The sequence below is a fragment of the Anolis sagrei genome, chromosome 5 (genome assembly GCF_037176765.1).
Source record: "Anolis sagrei isolate rAnoSag1 chromosome 5, rAnoSag1.mat, whole genome shotgun sequence".
Taxonomy (NCBI): domain Eukaryota; kingdom Metazoa; phylum Chordata; class Lepidosauria; order Squamata; family Dactyloidae; genus Anolis; species Anolis sagrei.
In genome coordinates, this window is record NC_090025.1 from 102250382 (window position 1) to 102271505 (window position 21124).

The 21124-nt window shown below is 38.8% G+C and overlaps 1 protein-coding gene across 3 annotated transcripts in view; it reads right to left on the reverse strand.

Annotated features, from left to right (window-relative positions):
• The window catches only part of LOC132776438 (potassium voltage-gated channel subfamily KQT member 1-like), a 277235-nt gene that overhangs the window by 185993 nt on the left and 70118 nt on the right, over positions 1-21124 (reverse strand). The gene's annotated exons all lie outside the window — the stretch shown is intronic.

Below are 21124 nucleotides of genomic sequence, written 5' to 3' on the forward strand. Positions count from 1 at the left end.
TTGGACTTCCATTGCCAGACAACTAATCTAGGTTATAATGGACCTCTAGGGCTTCAGCCTGTGAATGTCTCTTTGCTACAGGACTCAAAGGAGAATCATCATGTCCCTTCAGAGGTTCCCATGTCTGCCTTAAATGATCAGGTTTCTGTTGATTCTCAGGCAGGTGAATGCAGGTGATGGCCAAGAAAATACAGTTAGCCAGAGTGAAACTGGGGATTCTGGGATCATTAGTTCACAAGGCAAAGATGTCTCAAGGCTGCCTGAGAAAGAGGCTGAGTGCGAACAGTCAAGGTTAGATAGAGATAGAGAAGGGAATTTACTAATGAGCAAACTGGAGGAGGCAATCTTTGATCGCAAAGGGCAAATTTGTCAGGATTGCCACCTGGATTTAGGGAGGAGGCGCTCAGCAAGATTGAGAGAGAAGGGTCAGGGAGAGGTTTCCCAAGGGAAACGGAATGCTTTTGCTATGGCATTCTGAATAAATATAGGGCCTGTGAATCTATACTCTTCAGTGAGTCCAACGTTTAGTTTTCATGCCTGCTCCATGCCTTCTTGTTCATGCTGAGATCCATGTATAATCTTGCTTTATATCCATGTTCATGCTTATATTTTTGTAAGTTGTTTTGTCCTGATTTCAAGCTCCTGCATTTGGATTGTTTGGTTCAAGTTTGCTCCTGTTTCTTCAAGGGACTTTGGTCTTTGTAACCTTTTGGGACTGAAAAACTATTTTCCTGTGGACTTGGTCATTTGGATTTTGGGACTATTCTGTTTCCTGACTTGGATTTTGCCTGGATATCATTACATTGCTTTATGGATTGTTCTATGAACATTTCCTTATTTCCTATTTGAATGTTTTTACCTTTTTGACTATTGTTATATTAATCTTCAATAAACTGCTTTGCTTATTAAACAACATTGGTGTGTTTGTGGGTTCAAAGGTGCCTACCACAGCATTGGTGTGCAACAGGACCAAGTAAAAAGTGACTCACCTAAAACAGGTTTGGCAGGGGTAGGTGAAGGCTGAAAGGAGCTCGTGGTTTCCAAGCCTGGTCTTGTATCTCACCAGGCCTCTCAGGTGAAGGGATAGCTCCAAGCTCTCAGGCTGGTAGGTGAACAGAGCCATGAGTAGACAGGGCTATGGCACAGGCTGGGCTATCAGCTTATGCCTGCCCTGAAACAAGCCTTATTGGGCCTCATGAGCAGGGTACTGGGCTACTGGGGCAGTAATAGGACGGAATAGGCCTTATTTGGTCAGGTTTGGAGGATGACCATGACTAAACTCATGGAGCATGATAGTCAGTCACTACTGAAGTAAGCAGTCTGGTCTATAGTAAGCAGAATATGCGTTTTGTAGGCTTTGGGGTGGGCATTGAGTGAACAGCTCTGTTTAGACCAGGCTAGCAGCCAACTTCAAAAGACACAGGAAAATTAGTTTAATCAAAGAATTTAGTGTGAATACATAAAGAATAAAATTCCTTCTCCATTTGCTTTCAATACTTACAAAGCCTACTGTCTGTCTGCGACCCTATTTTGTTTTCAGTAAAAATGCAAAAGGAATAAACATTTTCCATTCAGATCTCTAGAATTTCATTATAGCAAACATCAAGTAATAGGACTGAAAAGAATTTAAGAAAGAACTACAGGGAGGAACCATTCTTTATGCCACTTAGCATAATCATCCATGATATCACCACATTCCTTGCCTCTTACACAGTGCAAACAAATTGGAAGTGTTTTGCTTTGTGATCTCAGAGACTCTAATTAGATGTTTCTAGTACAGTTATTTTAAACAGGGCCATCATGTACTTTTAAGAAATGTTCCAGCCCTAGAGATAAAAATGAATTTCTATTCAATACCAGCTAGACGTTCCCTTATTATTATTCAGTTAGGAATTACAGTAAATGAAACAGCACCATTATTATAATCCTTAGAAAACAACATCCAGGCTCAATAGAAAGGTCTTTTATCTTAGATACAAACAGGGGTCACAAACAGATTAATCACTCAGCAGAACAGAGACACAACAAACTGGGGGTTCTTGTCCAACTCAGGGCCCCTCAAACTGTATCTCAGAGAAGCCTTAAGATCTATTGAAACTCATCAGGGTTTCGCTAATATCTAGATAATACATCTGAAACATTTTTAGAAGACTTGGTTTCCTTAAATGCTGATTGTTTTGTTTTTCATAGCCTTGTTTTCTCATATGTATGGTAGATTTCCAAATGGAGGGAATGTGTTGGTAATTGGTAATAGTTGCTGCTGTAAGTCTTGCAGTTCTTTCAGAAATCGAAATGACATTTTGTCAATCACACAAGATTTTTGGACTATTTTGATGAATTTTGGCAGTCTTTTTGTTAATACCCAAGAGGTAAAAACATTTTTTGGAATAAAAAAGTAGAATTTGATAGTCACATGAATTGTGGTAATGAAAGTAGGTATGCCCTCACTAGCTCCTAAGTTTCTATTTTATATGTCTTCCTCCTCAACTAAGAATGCCTCCTTTCAATGTTTACTATATTTTAAAAAAAACTTTGTCCAGAGTCTTACACATAAAATAGCATGTCATTGTGCTTAGAAATATCCTTCTAACAAGTCACTTTTGGTTTCATGTGTATTTGTAATATATACATTGAGTTAATTTAGTTATTTTCATATTTCCACAATCAGTGGATTTTGGTCTCCACAGTGTTAGGGGAACCCATTTTTCTTCTCTGATTAAAATCATTCATAACATTATTTTATACTGTCCCAATAGTCTCCCTCAAAAACAGATCCCAAAGCAGATAGTGAAATGGCAGGGAGAAGGTTTGAGGAAAAGAGACAAAGAGAGATCCTGAGACTTGAAAAGCACGGCCTTTATTCTCGGTTGGCGCCAACCGGATATGGACCCTCCTGGTAAGCCAGGAAAGAGGAACTGGCTTCTCAATGGCTTCCAAGGAGAGCTTGTGAACAAGCTATGCAAAATTATAGACACAACATTATATAAGCTATATGGGCATATTTACAACAGGGCAATTTTTTTTCTGGTTCAAAATAGTTTCCTACAGAGAAAGCAAACTGTTTTCAATTTGCTTTTAGATTTTTCCATGCAAGATACAATAATTATGATGACAGCCAGCATGGTATAGTGCTTTTAGTGTTGAACTAGGATTATGGGGCAGGAGGGTGCTTAGCCATGGAAGTCTGCTAGTTGACCTTGGACAAGTCACACAAGTCTCTCTGCTTCAGAGGAAGTTGTGGGCAAACCTCCTCTGGTGAAAGCTTGCCAAGAAACCCTACGAGAAGGTTTTTTTTAGTGATGCTGTTGATTCATCATTCTCAACTCCCAGATATCCTAACAGCTGGTAAACTGGCTAGGATTTCTGGGAGTTGTAGGCCAAAACACCTGGGGACCCACAGGTTGAGAACCACAGTGTTAATTGAAAGTGACTTGAAGGTATACAACAGCAACCATTAACGTTTTCATAGATACCTCTAAGGGTACAAATAAACTAAAAATGTATAGGAGTTTCGGCTGGAATGCTACATATGTGCTTGAAAGTAAGTACCATTAAATTTAATGTCTGAAGAGATAAGGATAGGATTGCTGGGTACATTGCCATGGTTTCTATGAAGAGTTATGGGAATTGTGATTTTTGTAATACCTAGAAGTCTCTGTCAGTGATCCATGACTAGTAGTTTAGAAATTTATTTTTAAAATGAAAATACTTTTATCTATGTGCACTCCCTTTAGCTCCAGCTGATAAACTATTACTGTGTATACTCATGTATAAATTGACCTCATGTATAAATTGAGGGCAGGACTTGGTTCCAAAATTATGACCTGTGGATAACTTGAATACCTGAAGCCATATCTGAAGATGCTCAAGGCCTAATGCTTTGCTTTCTTCTTATTCCCAACATCTACAACTTTCCTTCCCCAATTTTAATGGGAATTAATGTGGAAAAAAAAGTATACATATTTCTTTGATCTACAAAAAAACTGGTACAAGATGATGTACCAGAGGTACATAACACCACAAAAATTGGCTAAATTTTATAAAATTGTTAAATATTGTTTTTGGAAATGTGGCACTCAAACTGGAACCTTCTTCCATATGTGGTGGGGGTGTAAAATTGCCAAAAGCTATTGGAAAATAATCCATGAAAACATTCAGAAAATTTTAAAAATAAAATTTCAATTTAAATCTGAATATTACTTATTAGAGATAACAGACATGAATTTGGACAAGAAGCAAGATATCCTATTCAATTATATGATAACTGCAGCCAGAATCGTGTTTGCTAGACATTGGAAGACAACAGAAAACCCAACGGAAGAAGAATGGAAACTAAAAATAATGGATATAAAGAATATGGATAGACTAACTTACTTTCTGAAAGGACATCAAGGCAAACCCAAATGCCCTATAGCAGGGGTCCTCAAACTAAGGCCCGGGGGCCGGATGCGGCCCTCCAAGGTCATTTACCCGGCCCTCGCTCAGGGTCAACCTAAGTATGAAACTACTTGAAAGCAACAACAACAATCCTATCTCATCAGCCAAAAGCAGGTCCACACTTTCCATTGAAATACTAATAAGTTTATATTTGTTAAAATTGTTCTTAATTTTAATTATTTATTGTTTTTAAATGTTTTTGCACTATAAATAAGATATGTGCACTGTGCATAGGAATTCATTTGTATTTTTTCGAATTATAATCTGGCCCGCCAACAGTTTGAGGGACTGTGACCTGGCCCTCTGTTTAAAAAGTTTGTGGACCCCTGCCCTACGGGTTGGACTTTATTAGACATTTTATTAAAAAACAAAAAAAAAAAACAAAAAAAAACCAAAAAAACCAGATGGACATGATGTAATTATGAGAAGACGGAGAGACTAATTACAATTTACATGCAAGAGATCTATCACCCGGACAGGAAAAGAATTTGGAAGTCCACAAGAAGATTTTATTTTTATTTTTACATATTTTTTACAACTTTTCTTTTTCCTTTTTTTCTCTTTTTTCTTTTCAATAAACTTTTTTCTCTTTTTTCTTTTTTTCCCTTTTTACCCCCCTTTTTTTACCTTTCCTCCCCCCTCCCCCCAGCCCTTCCACTCCAATCTCCATTAGTAGGGAAACTTCCATACCCCTTTAACTGTAGTTAACTTCTTCCTCTTTCCTACCCATTAAACTTTCCTACTCCCTATTACTCCCCTCCCCCCCTTTTTATTTTTCTTTTCTCTTTTCTTTCCCCCTAAAAATTCAATAAAGTTACTTTTTAAAAAGTGGTCTCATCACAAGCAACAGTTGGAAAGCAGAACTGCTGGTGCATCACTGCTTTGAAATTGTGACAGATACATATTGTGTAGACATGTACATTTATGCTAAATGTCAATCAGTGCCAAACATAGACTTCTAACATTATAAAGCTTATGTTGAGTTAAGTTTAACCGAGATCTTGTTACTGCTTGATTATGGTCAAATGCATGCATAAACCATATGATTATTTTTCTCTAAGATTAATTACCATAATCTATCAAAGCTTTTAAAGCTAGAATGTTCTTCCTGCTTTCATTGCATCTTGCTCATGGAAAGAACAAACATGCTGTGGATGATTTAGCATTACATCAAGATTTTAAGTGCTTGCTTAGAAGGAAAACTTACTTCAATCTCTAATATCAGTGATCCATGGCTTAACACACTGTATAAAAATTAATTTACTGTGCACCATTAAACACACAAATATAGAGAACACAATGTACTTCTTTGTAAATATATAGGGAAATTCTAAAGTGGTGCAAGAATCTCTAGGAATCTATGCTATCCAAGAAATGGCAACAAATTGAGAAAATACAGATGCAACCAGTCTTTCTGGCTTCTTGAAAGAGGGTGTCATTACTTTAACCCTTCTAGGCAAAGTTATGAATTAGTCCCATGACTACATCCCCAGGATGTTTATGCAAATTGCCCCCTGGATAGCTTATGATCAGATCTCATAAAACAATTGATCATATGCATCCCATTTTACCTACACAACAATGTACAGTGACTGTGCAGATACGCTAAGGTTTCAATATTACAGTCCAGACCTTTTAGCCTTAAAGGTCTCATAACATTATTTGGTTATTCAGGAACAGACTAACACAGCTACCCCTTTAGAAAGTATAACTGTAACATCAGAGACTGGCAATATTTTTAAAAAGCTACAATATATGCAAAGCCCAGTACTTCTTCCAATAGCTTTAGGATTCTGTTTCCATGTGCTTTGGAAATAGCTCCACGGGTGTCCTATGGAGGCCATCACATGACATAAAGGCACTTGCAGTGGGACTACATGGGGCTACATTTCCGCAGGACATGGAAACGGAGCCCTAAAGTGGGAGAAAGTGAGGGAGAGACAGGTATCAACATGGTGAGGACCTGGGGTGGCTGGCCATCCCAGAAGATGGGGTAAAATGGGAGGGAACATGTAATGTGAAGAATTCTGTTGGCTCTTTTGAAGATAAAATTACTCAGATCAGTTCCAAACTGAATGCTATAGTTCATGCAGATCCAATGGGTACAACTCTAGCCCCATTTGTCCTGTAATAATATAAATGGTCCTTGGAGAGGTGGAAGCCACCACTTGTGTTCTAGACTCTTACCTCTCTTGATTCAGGAAATGAGCTAAAGGCGAATGGTTGTTCATTGCTGCTTAACAGCAAGGCAGGGTCTCAATATGCATGAAAGAGGCAGTTGTGAGACCTCACTCAAAACATCTTCCCTGAATACTACTGTTAATGTTTGGGAAATCTCTAATGTTGCATTTCTAGACAGATACCAAAGTATATGACGATCTCTAAGCTCTGGAGGTTCCTGTAGTTATCCATTTCCATCAGGCTTCAGGTTATGTTGTCGAGATGGGCTTTGATTGCCTTTCATCCCTGTGAATTAGACAGGTAGTGGGGGGGGGGGGGGGAGCAGCGTGTATCCTCTTTGGTTTGTTTGTGTTTTTCAAGACAATCAGCTATGGTATCCTTCTTTTACACTGGTTCTGATCTTTTCTGGAGTTGAAAGGACAGAAGGTGGTGCTGAGGGATTCCTGTTTGGCTCCTTGGTATGTTTTATTCCCTGTGCTATTCAATACAGATTAATTGTGTAACATTAGAAAATGTTGACCATTTCTGCTACCTTGGCAGCCACCTCTCTACAAAAGTCAACATTGACACTGAAATACAACACTGCCTGTGCTCTGCGAGTGCAGCATTTTCCGAATGAAGCACAGAGTGTTTGAGGACCGTAGGGATACCAAGGTGATTGTTTATAAAACCATTGTCCTCCCAACCCTGCTATACGCCTGCGAGACGTGGACTATCTACAGGCGTCACATGCAACTCCTAGTACGATTCCATCAACGTTGCATCTGAAAAAAAAATCCTGCAAATTCCTTGGGAAGACAAGAGGACAAATGCCAGCATGCTGGAAGAAGCAAAGACAACCAGCATTGAAGTGATGGTCCTTTGCCATCAACTCCGCTGGACCGGCCATGTTGTCCGGATGCCCGACCACCGTCACCCAAAGCAGTTGCTCTACTCCGAACTCAAGAATGGAAAATGGAATGCTGGTGGGCAGGAAAAGAGATTTAAAGATGGACTCAAAGCCATCCTTAAAAACTTTGGCATGGACATTGAAACCTGGGAAGCCTTGGTCCTTGAGTGCTCCAGCTGGAGGTCAGCTGTGACCAGTAGTGCTGTATAACTTGAAGAGGCACGAATGGAGGGCGAAAGAGAGAAACGTGCCAAGAGGAAGGTGCATCAAGCCAATCCCAACCGGAACCGCCTTCCACCTGGAAACCAATGGCCTCATTGCAGGAGAACATGCAGATTAAGAATAGGGCTCTACAGTCACCTATGGACCCACCACCAGTACACTGATCTTGGAAAACAATCTTACTCGGACAATGAGGAATCGCCTAAGTAAGTCAACACTTGAATTTTAAACTTGCATGTGGAAAATTAATGTTTCTTTGCAGACCTAGTGCTTGATGTTTGCCTGTTTCTCTGCACTCAGTACACATATTTGCAAACAGATTACAAACACATTCCATGAGTCTCCAGTGCCCTCTTCTTGTGAAGGGACTGATCTTTTGAAAAGGCTAGTTCACTGACATTTCTTACTACTCAGGGGAATTAGGAGCAGAAAACAATATACTGCTGACAGCTGATTATGTAGACGCCATCGCAATGATCTAGTCTCACTGCTCTCTGGCTGTATACACTTTTGCTAAAGTAAACCAAGGGGAGATAAGCATCAGTAACTTATGAAAAATGCCATTGCAGCACACTGCAAAGTCAAACAGTCACATGGAATGAAAAGCATAGAAACCAAAATAGCGTGCATGGATTGCAGGGTTGAGTGGCCATACACTAAGCTTTTTGTACTGTAATGGCCTGATACATTCATTTTGAGCTGGAGACCAGAGATAAATTGCCTTAGCAATACAAACAAACAGCGGGGCAATTAGGGAGGAGGGGGGTTAAAGTGGCTACAGTGATAGCATCTCTAAATACATAATTTAGTGAAGGAGAGCAATGAAGCATTGGAAACCGACTTTCAGGTCTAAAGTGTTTCAACTGGGTGTCCATTTTAAATATTGTAAGTAAAGAAAGGGACTTGCTATTTGTCAGTTATAGTAATCTGAAGCAACACTTTTGTTTGACTTTGAATGATGAAGTCCTAAGTGTGTAAACACAGTACTTGCTTCACAATGTTAACACATAAGAGTTTCCGTTTAGTGACTAGCTTATAACAGCAACTGTAGCAAAAGTTAGCATATTGATTATCTGGAATTACATATGTGACCTTGAATATGATATATAATTGTAATTATTCCTGTCTATGGGCATATCTATATATATAAAAATGCTCTGTGCATAATGAGTACCTTAAAAACAAAAGAACCAATGAACGAAATCACACCAAATTTGGCAACAAAACGTCTCACAACACAAGGAGTGACCATCACTCAAAAATTATGATTTTGTCATTTGGGAGTTGTAGTTGCTGGGATTTATAGTTCACCTATAATCAAAGAGCATTCTGAACTCCACCAATGATGGAATTGAACTTGGCACACAGAACTCCTCTGACCAACAGAAAACACTAGAACAGAAAACACTAGAAGGGTTTGGTGGGCATTGACCTTGAGTTTTGGAGTTGTAGTTCACCTACATCTAGAGAGCACTGTGTACTCAAACAATGATGGATATGGACCAAACTTGGCATGAATATTCAATATGCCCAAATATGAGCACAGATGGAGTTTGGGGGGGACTCAGGGAGGATTACAATGTACATATAAATGGCAAACATTCAATGCCATAGACACACAACATATATAGACAGACGCAAAGGCTATTTAACATTCCAGCTTTTTCATGAGGGTATTCTGGCCACGAGAGAGCTGTTGCTTCACCGTCCATTTGCGACACTGATGAAGTACTTCCTCATTCTTTGTATGCTTGCTGGAGATTTTTATGGCATTGTAAATTAGCCTAAAATTAGCATAAGTGGTACCTAAATTTCCTACTTGACAGATACAACTGTCTTTCAGGTTGCAAAGGTAGACAGCAAGATACACAAATTGGTCGGAAGCTCACTCTGACCTGGGCCGGTTTTGAACTCATGACCTTTTGGTCAGTAGTGATTTTAATGTAGCTGACTCCCAGCCAGCTGCACCACAGTCCAACTATAATTCCACAATTGTGTTCAGTGCCCTGTCACCACATACATAAAGCCTTATGGATTTACAGCGTTAGGAGATCATTTTAGCCAGCTTAAAAATTAAAAGCCAGGAGTGTCTCTCCCAGGTCCCAAGGAGGGCTGATGCAATCCACAACCACTGAATGTTGCCTATTAGTTGAGAGGAGATGTTTATATTAATCTGTCTCTGACTACAGATTTCTGATCAGCCACGTGTCCACTCCCCATCCTTTTGAAAAAACACAGCAACAGTAGGAACTTCCCTATATACTAATACATCTCTCTCTCTCTTTGCAAAGAGTTATAGAATTTGGAAATATTTAAAAGGTCATGTACCCATCAATTACTAAAACAAATGGATTCTGAATGCAACTGGCCACTGCATTTGACTTGGGACTGGCTCTGATATAATGATTGTTGGGGGGATGTGGAGAAGAAATTTGGTTGGAAATATAACCAGCTAATATCTTTTTCTAATCTACAATATTAGAATTGTTGTTGAAAGCCAGTTATGAGCCACTTTTTAAGCTGCATGCATATACAAACTTGCAGTATTGGGAAAAATGAGATTGAATTACAAGGAAAAAAAATGTCATGTCTCCTTTTGGTTGGAGTAATGGAAATTACTTCATTGTCTTGTTTCATGTATGCTAAGATTATTACAGATGTTTCCAACTGGTCTTGATCGGCAACTGTCACTGCTTTGTTTACATGTCAACATAGCATTATTGACTTCACTGCCAAGAAAAACTACTCATTCAATAAAAGAATGCTGCTAGTACATTTTATATAATTTCCAGATTGTCAAGAAGCAGAACATAAAAACTAAAAATACGAACCTGCTAATGCTCAAAATGAGAACAAGCCAGACATTCTATATACCACTCACACTGGCACGCAAATCTATAAATGCTAATTTATTATTGTACCTGGCTTCAATAGAGAGAATCAATATGCCAGTTATTGATCCTCCTTTAACTGAACTAAGAGTTTAACTAACAATTTAACTAACAGTTTAACAGTTTAATTGACTGGTTGCCCTGACACAACAAATAAATAAGTTCAGTTAAACACTAGCAAACAATGTATGCTACATTATTTAAATTACCTAATATTAAATTAAATTGTTGGAGAAAGTTATTGTGTAAAAACACATATATACCACAGATACTTTACCAGTTAATGTTATAATGTAATTTATTGGAAACTGAAGCAAGCACAATTTTCTACCATTTTCTTATGACAGAGTGCCCTCTAATGTCTAAAACTTATCATCTAGCAATATTTGTCATCCCAGCAAATGTGGAGAAACTAGTTCACTCCCTAGTTACAGCACCTGACATTTTGTATGGAATGCTGAGAATGTGATTTAAGCTTCAAATTAATTGTTCTTAACTCAATTTTTGGTTCTATGCTCAAGGGAACATGGCACTTCTGGAATAATCAGTCTTACAGCATCGTAAGAGTATTTGCTTTGGATATTTATAAGGCATTTGATAGTGTATCCTGGCAGACAATGAAATTAATACTAGATAAATTTGGATTAGGAGAAAAATTTAGAAACCTAATTGATAAATTATATTCAAAAAAGTATGCTCAAGTAATGGTGAATGATGGTTTAACAGGGAAAATAGATATAACATAAGACACGCGGCAGGGATGTCCTCTTCCCCCAATTTTATTCGTAATTGTAATGGAACTATTAGCTAATGTAATAAGAGAAGATAGTAGTATAAAAGGAATAGGAAATATAAAATAAATTTGTTTGCAGATGATACCCTTTTATCAATGGAACAACCAATAAAATAATGGGAGAAAATTGAGGCTTATTTAACAGAATTTGGATTAATAACAGGTTTACAAATTAATTGGAACAAATCAGAAATGATGATATTTAACTAAGAGCACCATGCACACCTACAGAATAATATCACCACCAAACTGTTTTCTTTTCCTGTATTGTTTTAAATGTGCATTTGTTTCATCACAATTGAAGATAAAACAATACTCGGTTTAACATAGATTGCTGTCTATTCACTCTTATTTTACTTCTTTTTCTGCACAAAACAATTATCATACTGGCACAGCCTAGGACCTTCACTAAAGACTAACACTTCCTGGATAGTTTTATTTATTATTGCAAAGTGAGGCGCAATGTGGAAGTGAATGAGTTAAAAATGCTCCAGAATGCTGTTTGTTTGCAGGAGGCCAAGTTTATAGCATTGTTCCCAAACAATATAAATCAGAAGCATCGAAGGAAAATGGTAACCCAAGTTGTACAACATTAATCACTGCACTGAAGTCCAATAAATTTTGATTTGAGAGGTTATTTCTCAGAGGCAAGACATATCTTCAAAGGTCTACAAAAATGATCTTATATACTAGAGCAGTGGTTCTCAACCTGGGGTCCCCAGATGTTTTTGGCCTTCAATTCCCAGAAATCCTAACAGTTGGTAAACTGGCTGGGATTTCTGGGAGTTGTAGGCCAAAAACATCTGGGGACCCCAGGTTGAGAACCACTGTACTAGAGTATGTGCGGTACTAGTAGCTACCATGAAATAGAAGTTTGCACACTGCCTAGGACTCTTGAAGAGCAAGGTCATCCACTGTGGGACCTTAAATCACACTCTCATCCCCTCAGAAGAAGGCAATGGCAAACCACCTTTTGGCAAAAAAAAATCTTGCCAAAATCATAGGTATTAGGGTTCATCATAAGTTAGATACAGCTTGGAGTCACTCAACAACAATAACCTCTTGGATAGAGGACTTTCTCTTTGCATGCTTGTACTTCCCACCCTTATTTTCAAAAGATATGACAACTCATAAGGTCCACACCATGAACTCAAGATATCATCAAGCTAGGCAGCAACAAGAAAGCTATGACACCTTTCCCAAGCAGCTATAAAGGAAGGGGAAGACACAACTCGGCATAGAAAAACTACAAGAGTTATGATCTGTTTCACTTCTAACCCCCAGCACCAAGAACTGATCCTGGTGCTATCTTTTATCTCAAAGGAAGCACTGCATCTCCACATCAAGGTGCTGGTGTTATGAAGATAGTCTAGTGAAGTGGCCAGGAATTACAAGTAGGCCAACAACACTTTTGGTATTATGTTTGTCTGTTTTTAAAAAAATGATCCGATGAATGTTCCAGTTCCAGTCACAGTCAAGAAGTTACATTTCAAGCATAAACACAACCATGCTTTTAACACACTACAATCAGATTTCAAGATATGCTTACCTTGTTATGCTTCTGTTTATAAAGAAAAAAACAGTTTGTTAAGGGCTGTGACATATGTATGCATTTATAATGGAAATAAATAAAGTGGCACAATTAAGAGTGGCAATGTAAGGATGCTGGTCACAGTCAAAACAAATATTTTAAAGTGTATCTAATGGAGGTGAAGGCTTCGCTCTACTGAAAATTATTTATGCATGACTGGCATTCAATAGATTTCCGTACTGGAGAGTGAGTAGCGTAATCCAATCAAAAAGCATAATGCAGGGGTCAAAATAGTGTACAGTTTTGTGTCCTGTATTTGCATACACTGAAGTATTTTGAGAAATCATTCTGCACATAAACATACCTTTTTGTGAGAAAAAAAATGATACGAGCAGTCCCTGAGTTGCAAACATCTGACTTACAAATGGCCGATAGTTAAAAATTGGGGTGAGACAACCGGAAGTGACAGAAATCACAGTGACAGAAACCCCAGGAAAGGAAATATATTCCTGAAAGAATTATCATGGGAAAAAGGTGTCCCGGTTGAAGATTTCTCACCAATCCAATCCAATCAACAATTCAAAATTTTCAAAATTCTCACAGGGACAGAAAGTGAGGTGAAATCTTCTGAACAGGGACACAGACAGCCGAACAAACACCACAGGGGTGTTCACCCTTCCCTATTCTGTCTAAAACTTACACACACGCGCTCGCGCGCACACACACAGTTATTACCAAAGTATTCCTCAATTTCAAAAATTCATATTAAACTTTTTAGTGAACACTCATAAATAATAATAACAATAATAATATCAAGACCTCAAAATCGAACTGCAAAGGCTCTGGCATAAATCAGCACAGGTGGTCCCAGTGGTCATCGGCACACTGGGTGCCGTGCCAAAATATCTCAGCTGGCATTTGGAACCAATAAACATTGACAAAATCACGATCTGTCAATTGCAAAAGGCCACCTTACTTGGATCTGCGCGCATCATTCGAAAATACACCACACAGTCCTAGACGCTTGGGAAGTGTTCGACTTATGATTTTGTGATTCGAAATCCAGCATATAGATCTCGTTTGCTGTGACATACTGTGCTTTTGTGTCAGTAAAATAATAATAATAAAACTTTATTTATACCCCGCCTCCATCCCCCCCAAGGGGACTCAGGGTGGCTTACATGAGGCTACGCCCATCAATACAGTAAACACAATATTACACAACAGCATAACAAAAACCAGAAAATAAAATACATAAGATGCAAAACCAATATAATAAGCAACACAGCAATATAAAATAAAACATTAAAACACAAATGATTACACTGGACAGGGCCAAATTCAAAGATAAAATTTTAAAACACTGGGAGATAGGACAATGTAAAAGATCAGGGAGGGGATCCAGGGATGAGGTAGGATTTAATTGCGCGAACCATAAAATAAAGTGCTTCTGAGGTCATTTTATGCAAAGTTTTGTCAGGGAGTATCTTACATTCAATCATTGAAGGCACATTGGAATGAAACTTACATCAATGTGAATGTAAATGGGAAGTCTTCATGTTTTCTCCCCACACTCATACGTGCCACCCGGACTGGGTAATTGCATGATTAATCACCACAAACAGAGCTAGCTGGGATATGGGATGCCTCAACCAACTCTGTGGAAGGTGCTTAAGAAGCACCTGCATGCACCCATATAACCTGCAGTTGGTGCAGGCTCTTACCTGCCATAACTGCGTTGCGACTTCTCCACTGCCATGCAAGAGCGGATGAAAGATGAAGGTTTTGCTGCAAAGCTCATCTTTAGTGACAAGGCTATGTTTCACCTTAGTGGTGAAACATATCAGCCCTCTATCAGCTCCAGCTCTCCATTCGGGGACATGAGAGAAGCCTCACACAAGGACGGCAAAACATCAAAACATCCGGGCATCCCCTGGGCAACGTTCTTGCAGACGGCCAATTCTCTCACACCAGAAGCAACTTGCAGTTACTCAAGTTGCTCCTGACACGACAAAACAAACAAACAAACAAACCTTATCGGTGCCATCGACCACAACATGTGTGATAGGAGCTGGACTATTGTTTAGATGTGTGCCACGGGACTGGCGGCAGCCATATTGAACATCTTTGAGTGTGGAGAAAAACTTGAAGCGTTCCCCTTCCCATTGATGTAGATTTCATACGTGTGTGTTCACTAAAATGTTTACCATGAATTTTTGAAACTGGGCATTCTTTTGTAATAACCTTGTATGTCAATTGACTGGTTGCCCTGACACGACAAATAAATACCTTGTATGTGTGTATTGGAGTTACACTTTAAAAACTTGCTCTTCTGACTTACATACAAATTCAACTTAAGAACAAACCTGCATAATCTATCTGGTTCATAACTTGGGACTGCCTGTATTCTACACATGCAATCCTCATACATCCCCCCATCCACTACTATTTATACAAAATGGAGTGGGTTTTTGCATAAAACCACAATTTTATGCAAAACTCACAACTATTATGCAAACCTTTCTCCCATGCACAGAATAATTTCCCAAATAACTTTAGGACATGGAAATACCATCTCTTGAAAATGATTTGCTCAAGATTATTAAGCGACTCCTAAAAATTATTTGTTCAAGATGAACATTTTAGGTTAGAGGGAGTCATTTTTTAAAATCCATCTTTTCCAGTCAACTAATAATCCATTGTTTTAAAGCAAGAATGGTGGAAACAATCACACCCTTATCAAGGCATTTAGTTCCTTCTTTAAAACTAATGGCTTATGAGTTCCCCCTGCATTTAAAGCCAATTTTGTTCTGAAATCTTTCTTAAATACAGAATATATTCTGCACGCAAATTTGATACAATGCCACAGTCAAAACTCGCTTATTCTTAATGCAGTCAAATTTTCCCTTTGATGACACATACTCATTCTTCCCACAAATGAGTGTCACTTTGCTTTGTGTTTCACAGCTTCTGACAGCAGCCATCAGTTATGTGAAGCTGGAACAGAGAAACCACTGGTAGATTTCCATCTAGATACAAGGCTGTTCCATAAGACTCGTGTGACAGAGTGGGAAGCGGACTCCAAATAGGCATGCTGTTTTTCAGTGTATTTCCGTAAATCAATACTTATCTTGGATCAATAGAGTATGTGACATGAAGGGCATGTATTTAGCAGAAACCAGCTGAATGGCAATTATATTTGAGCTGTTAAGATTTCACAAACCTTAACATCAAGTTTCAAACTTTCTAGTAGTTTAGTTCAGCAAGCAAGAACTATTTCAGAGTATGTGACGAGAAATGGTTTATTATAACAATTTAAAACATTAAAGTTCAATTTAGATTTTCTTGAATGTCTTTGCACTCTTCGATCTGAAAATATACCATTTATTTGGGCAAAGGGTTTTCCAATTTCTCATGGTTCCTGACAATAGAACCTACAACTCCTATGCATGACTTGGTTTTTGTACTGAATGTTGTGAATCTGGTATTGCAAAAAGATCTGACCTTACAAAATGCATATAGTTTCAAAAATACACACAGCAGGGTCAGGATAGGGGAAAGTAGTTTGTAATTTCAATAAATGTGAGTAGAAAAAATGGACCTATTAAGGACACAATTTTAAATGCAATTACAGACAGTCCCTGAGTTAAAGACATTCGACTTGCAAACAACTCATAGTTAAGAACGGGGGTGAAACAACAAGAAGTGAGAGAAATCTATCCCTAAAAAGGGAAATTCAGTTCTGAAAGTTATTATCATGGAGAAAAGGTGTCTTCATTGAAGCTTTATCACCAATCCTTGTTTCCACAACAGGCCAATTTTTTTCAAAATTCAATTATCACAGGGGCAGAAAGTGAGGTGAAATCTTCTGTACAAGAGCAAGAGCAGAAAAATAAACACCACAGGGGTTTTAACCCTTCCTTACGCTATCCAAAGTGCACTCTCTCTCTCCCTCTTCCTCTCTCTCTCTCTATAGTAAGGTAAAGGTTTTCCCCTGACATGAAGTCCAGTCGTGTCCGACTCTGGGGTATGGTGCTCATCTCCATTTCTAAGACAAAGACACCTCCAAGGTCATGTGGCCGGCATGACTGCATGGAGCGCCATTACCTTCCCGCCGGAGGGGTACCTATTGATCTACTCACATTTTCATGTTTTCAAACTGCTAGGTTGGCAGAAGCTGGGGCTGACAGCGGAAGCTCCCCGGATTTGAACCTGCGACCTTTCGGTCAACAAGTTCAGCAGCTCAGTGCTTTAACCCACTGCGCCACTGGGGGCTCCATATATATATATGGCTGGCATTACACTTATCTGTTTTGACTTACATACAGATTCAACTTAAGAACAAACCTACAGAACCTGTCTTGTTCGTAACTTGGGGACTGCCTGTATTTTCATTTCAGTAAGATAAATGTAAACCCATATATCACCTAAATTAATCTGTTAATTATTCAGCTGCCTATCAGATCTAGTTTTTCGTAGTTGTTTTTATCATCTGTGATAATGATTTCTACTAATGTGCTTTTTTTTCCTCGGGAAAAAAAACTTGTATTCATCTATCTCCATTTTCCTTCTTTTGTTCTGGCTATAATTAATTATCTATTTATTTTCTTTCAATTTCTACATTATTTCCAGATGACTATTAAGATGGCACAATAAAATACCAACATTGTAGTTATTTTTTTATAATGAGAAATGTTTCAATGGACAACATTAAGGCGTTTCCCTCAAATAACATTAAAATGGGTTAAGTCCAACTAGTTTTGTAACCACTGAAATTTATTAGACCAGCTAGTCACAGTAACATTTGATTGACTGAAGTGAACTGAATTCTGTGTAGGACTTACATTTGATGTGGCCCATTTTAACAAGCATTAAATTTAGAGGTTTAGTTTTGTTTCCATACTTATTAGCCTTTGACATTCTACTCAAACCTATCATGTTATTCACTGCATCATGAAAGACAATATATTCTTTTGCATATGCAAAGATCTACTTTCCGTTCTTTTAAATATACCCATGTGAGGCTATACCAGGTATGGGCAAACTCGTGCCCTTCAGATGTTTTGGACTTCAACTCCCACCATTCCTAATAACCTCAGGCCCCTTCCTTCCCCCCTGCAGCTGCTTAAGTGGGGGGGGGGGGGTGTGAAACGGGGAGGTTCCTAATAACCTCAGGAAGGGGCCTGAGGTTATTTGGAATGGTGGGAGTTGAAGTCCACAACACTTGGAGGGCCCAAATTTGCCCATGCCTGGGCTATACACTGTTCATAAAATCTATCATGAGACACATTTCAAAAATCATAAATATAACAAATTTTAATCAAATAACAGCAACAGCAATGAATAGCACAAATGAACCACTCTCAGTCTCAGTCAGAGAATGCTTGAAAAAGAAAACAAAGAGATAGGTATGAATTAAGCAACTTTTTCCAAACACCCTGAGAATTGAGTTCCAATAACTTTCTTGGGAATACAGCCCAGTACCATGAAATCTCACCTCTCAGTGAAGTCATGTTACCTTTATAATACATTGAATAAAATTTTAGTTTCTTTGGAAACAAAATTCAGTTGAGGGGACTGGCTTTTATTTCTAAGGTTGTTTGTGACAAGTGCAATATTTATGTTTTCAACTTACTGGGTTTGTGAAAATGCAAAGCGGAGGTAAGGCAGTGTCATGGAGCCACACATAAACATACACATTTCTTTCACTAGTGTCCATGCATAGAGTCCATATATCTCTGAGATAAAATTCCCATACACATTTGGGAGTATCTCTTCCAAAAGGCCTGAGCTCTATGTCTGACCACTATGGGAGAAGGTAACATGATGTGCATGATTCTGTAGTGAACCTATGCAACAGTACTCCACTCTTGGCACATGTGTTCACACATACTGTAAGCTGAAACCCCAGTTAGATCAGTGTCCATCTCTGCCTATTGGATCCATCTCCTGGGGCTTTGTTTTGGATACTATCAGTGTACTGAAAATCGTGGTCTTTTTAATTTCACACAACATCTTTTAATACAGGGTGAGGCAGCATAACTTCCTTTTTAAAAATACGCGCCATTCAGTCGGTTGAAGACGTAGCGGAGCGCTAGTGGTCTCGTTCGAGAGTATAAAGTTTTGTCCTGACACAGTTCAGTCGCCATCATGCATTGGCACAGTGTTCTGTCGCGCGCTGGGCCTGTAACAGCTGTATTTTTCTATAGGACGTATACTTTAAGCCCAGCGGGAAGCCAGGGGGCCTCAAAGAGAGGTTCTCAGGGATTTTTCTGAAGTGATGGTCTTTAGAGTCTTTAATGATACAACAAAGTCTTTATTATGGAACAAACAACAAATCTTCAATGGTTCAAATGGTTCAAAATAGTCTTCAATGGACTGGCACTTGACTTTGATCAACTGAACCTTCTCTGTAGGAAAAACCCCCTTTAACCTCTCCCAGGCTGCTTTCTATCTATGCCTCATCGGTGTGGGCACTACTACCGATTCCAAATGCGTCTGGGTATTGAGTAGACCTACCAGCCGAGGCTTGAAGATATTTCAGCTGGAGTTCAGTGGTTCTGTAATGCTGTCCTCCCTCCGAGAATTCTTTGAGAACTTCAGGGCTGTTTTCCCTCTGTTGCTGTGAGGCTGAGCGGCTGTGAGCTCTCAGCCAGAGCTTTTGGGACCTTTCCCTTGTAATTTCTGCTTCTGTATCCCCGGATATTACTTTTCCCTGGATGCTCTTGGAATTTCCTGGACTTCAGTTTCCCTGGACGGTCATTTTTCCCCTGTATAGTTAATTCCCCTGGAAGCACTGTTTCCCTGGATGGTTCTTTTTCCCTGGAAACTCTTAAGAAAGGAAGCTTTCCTACGGGATGAGCTGGTCTACGTCCTATAGCTTAGCTACCTTGTGTGAGACTGACCAAAAAAATGGCTCCTTTCCCTCCCAGAGCCCAGAACAAGGGGCAGAACCAAAGCTTAATTATGATGGACAGGAGGCCTGCCCTATGACTGCAAAACAGATAACAGAAAGAAAATAAAGTTGAAGCTCCTGGTACAGCCATACCAGCACAAACAGCGAGGAGCATGCTTTTGCCGTTGAGGCCTACTTTTCGAGCGGATTTGGAGTGGCCGTCCTGCCAGATTTGGCCCCTTGTGATTTTTTTCTATGGGGTTTTTTGAAATCCCGTGTTTATGTGAACTGTCCAAGGACCCTACAAGATTTGAAGACCAACATCCAGGAAGAAATTGCCAACATAACGCCTGCTATGCTGGCAAGAGTAATTACAAACGCCAGAAATCGGTTTACTCAGTGTATGGAGAATGGAGAAGAGGGGACGTCACCTACCTAATTTGATCTTCAAAACTACGTAAAACAAACCTTTAGATATGCACCTACATTATAAAAAAACAATAAAAATTTCTGATTCATACAATGGGTTTTATTAAGTTTTGAAAAAAGGAAGTTATGCTGCCTCACTCTGTACTTTGGCCAGTTATATAAACACAGCATTAATATATCATTATAGCATGTTTTGTAAAAGCCCATAACAGAGACCCATGCAGACGAAGAGATAATTGCCAGCATACAGTAACATCCATTCTCCAGACTCCCATCATGATTGATGTACACATTACCATGATAATTACATTAAAGATATCACACTGTACAAGGCAATGACTAAGAAGAGATCCAATACACCAGGAGGTCAGCATTTGAAAGTCAATTTACACAATTCCTTTTCCTTTGCAGCAACCACAGTGCTATGGGTTCCCCCAAAATTATGAATACACTGTGGTACATGGGAGTGGTCTATAAAGGACAAATTAGATTTCAAAGGATATCATTGAAATTCATACTAAAATATTTTAGAAATGTGTAGAATCTAAATGTTAAACCTAATGTGAAACCCGATTAGTTGAATTCGTGTAATTAATATGTACTTGCAATTAACATGTTTGTTTTTCAAAGGGACAAACCTTAATACGATAGTAGGCTGCCACATATAGAAGACTATTCCCCATTTTGTTGAGAATGAAATTAATATTGGCTGGCTAATAAACTATATAATGGGCTTATATGTACTATATAATAAATTTCATGCAGAGCCAAATATACAAGATGTCCAGTTTATTTGCACAATACCCACAAATGTCAATGGAGGAAGGCTGAGAAACAATGGTAATGGCTGCACTTA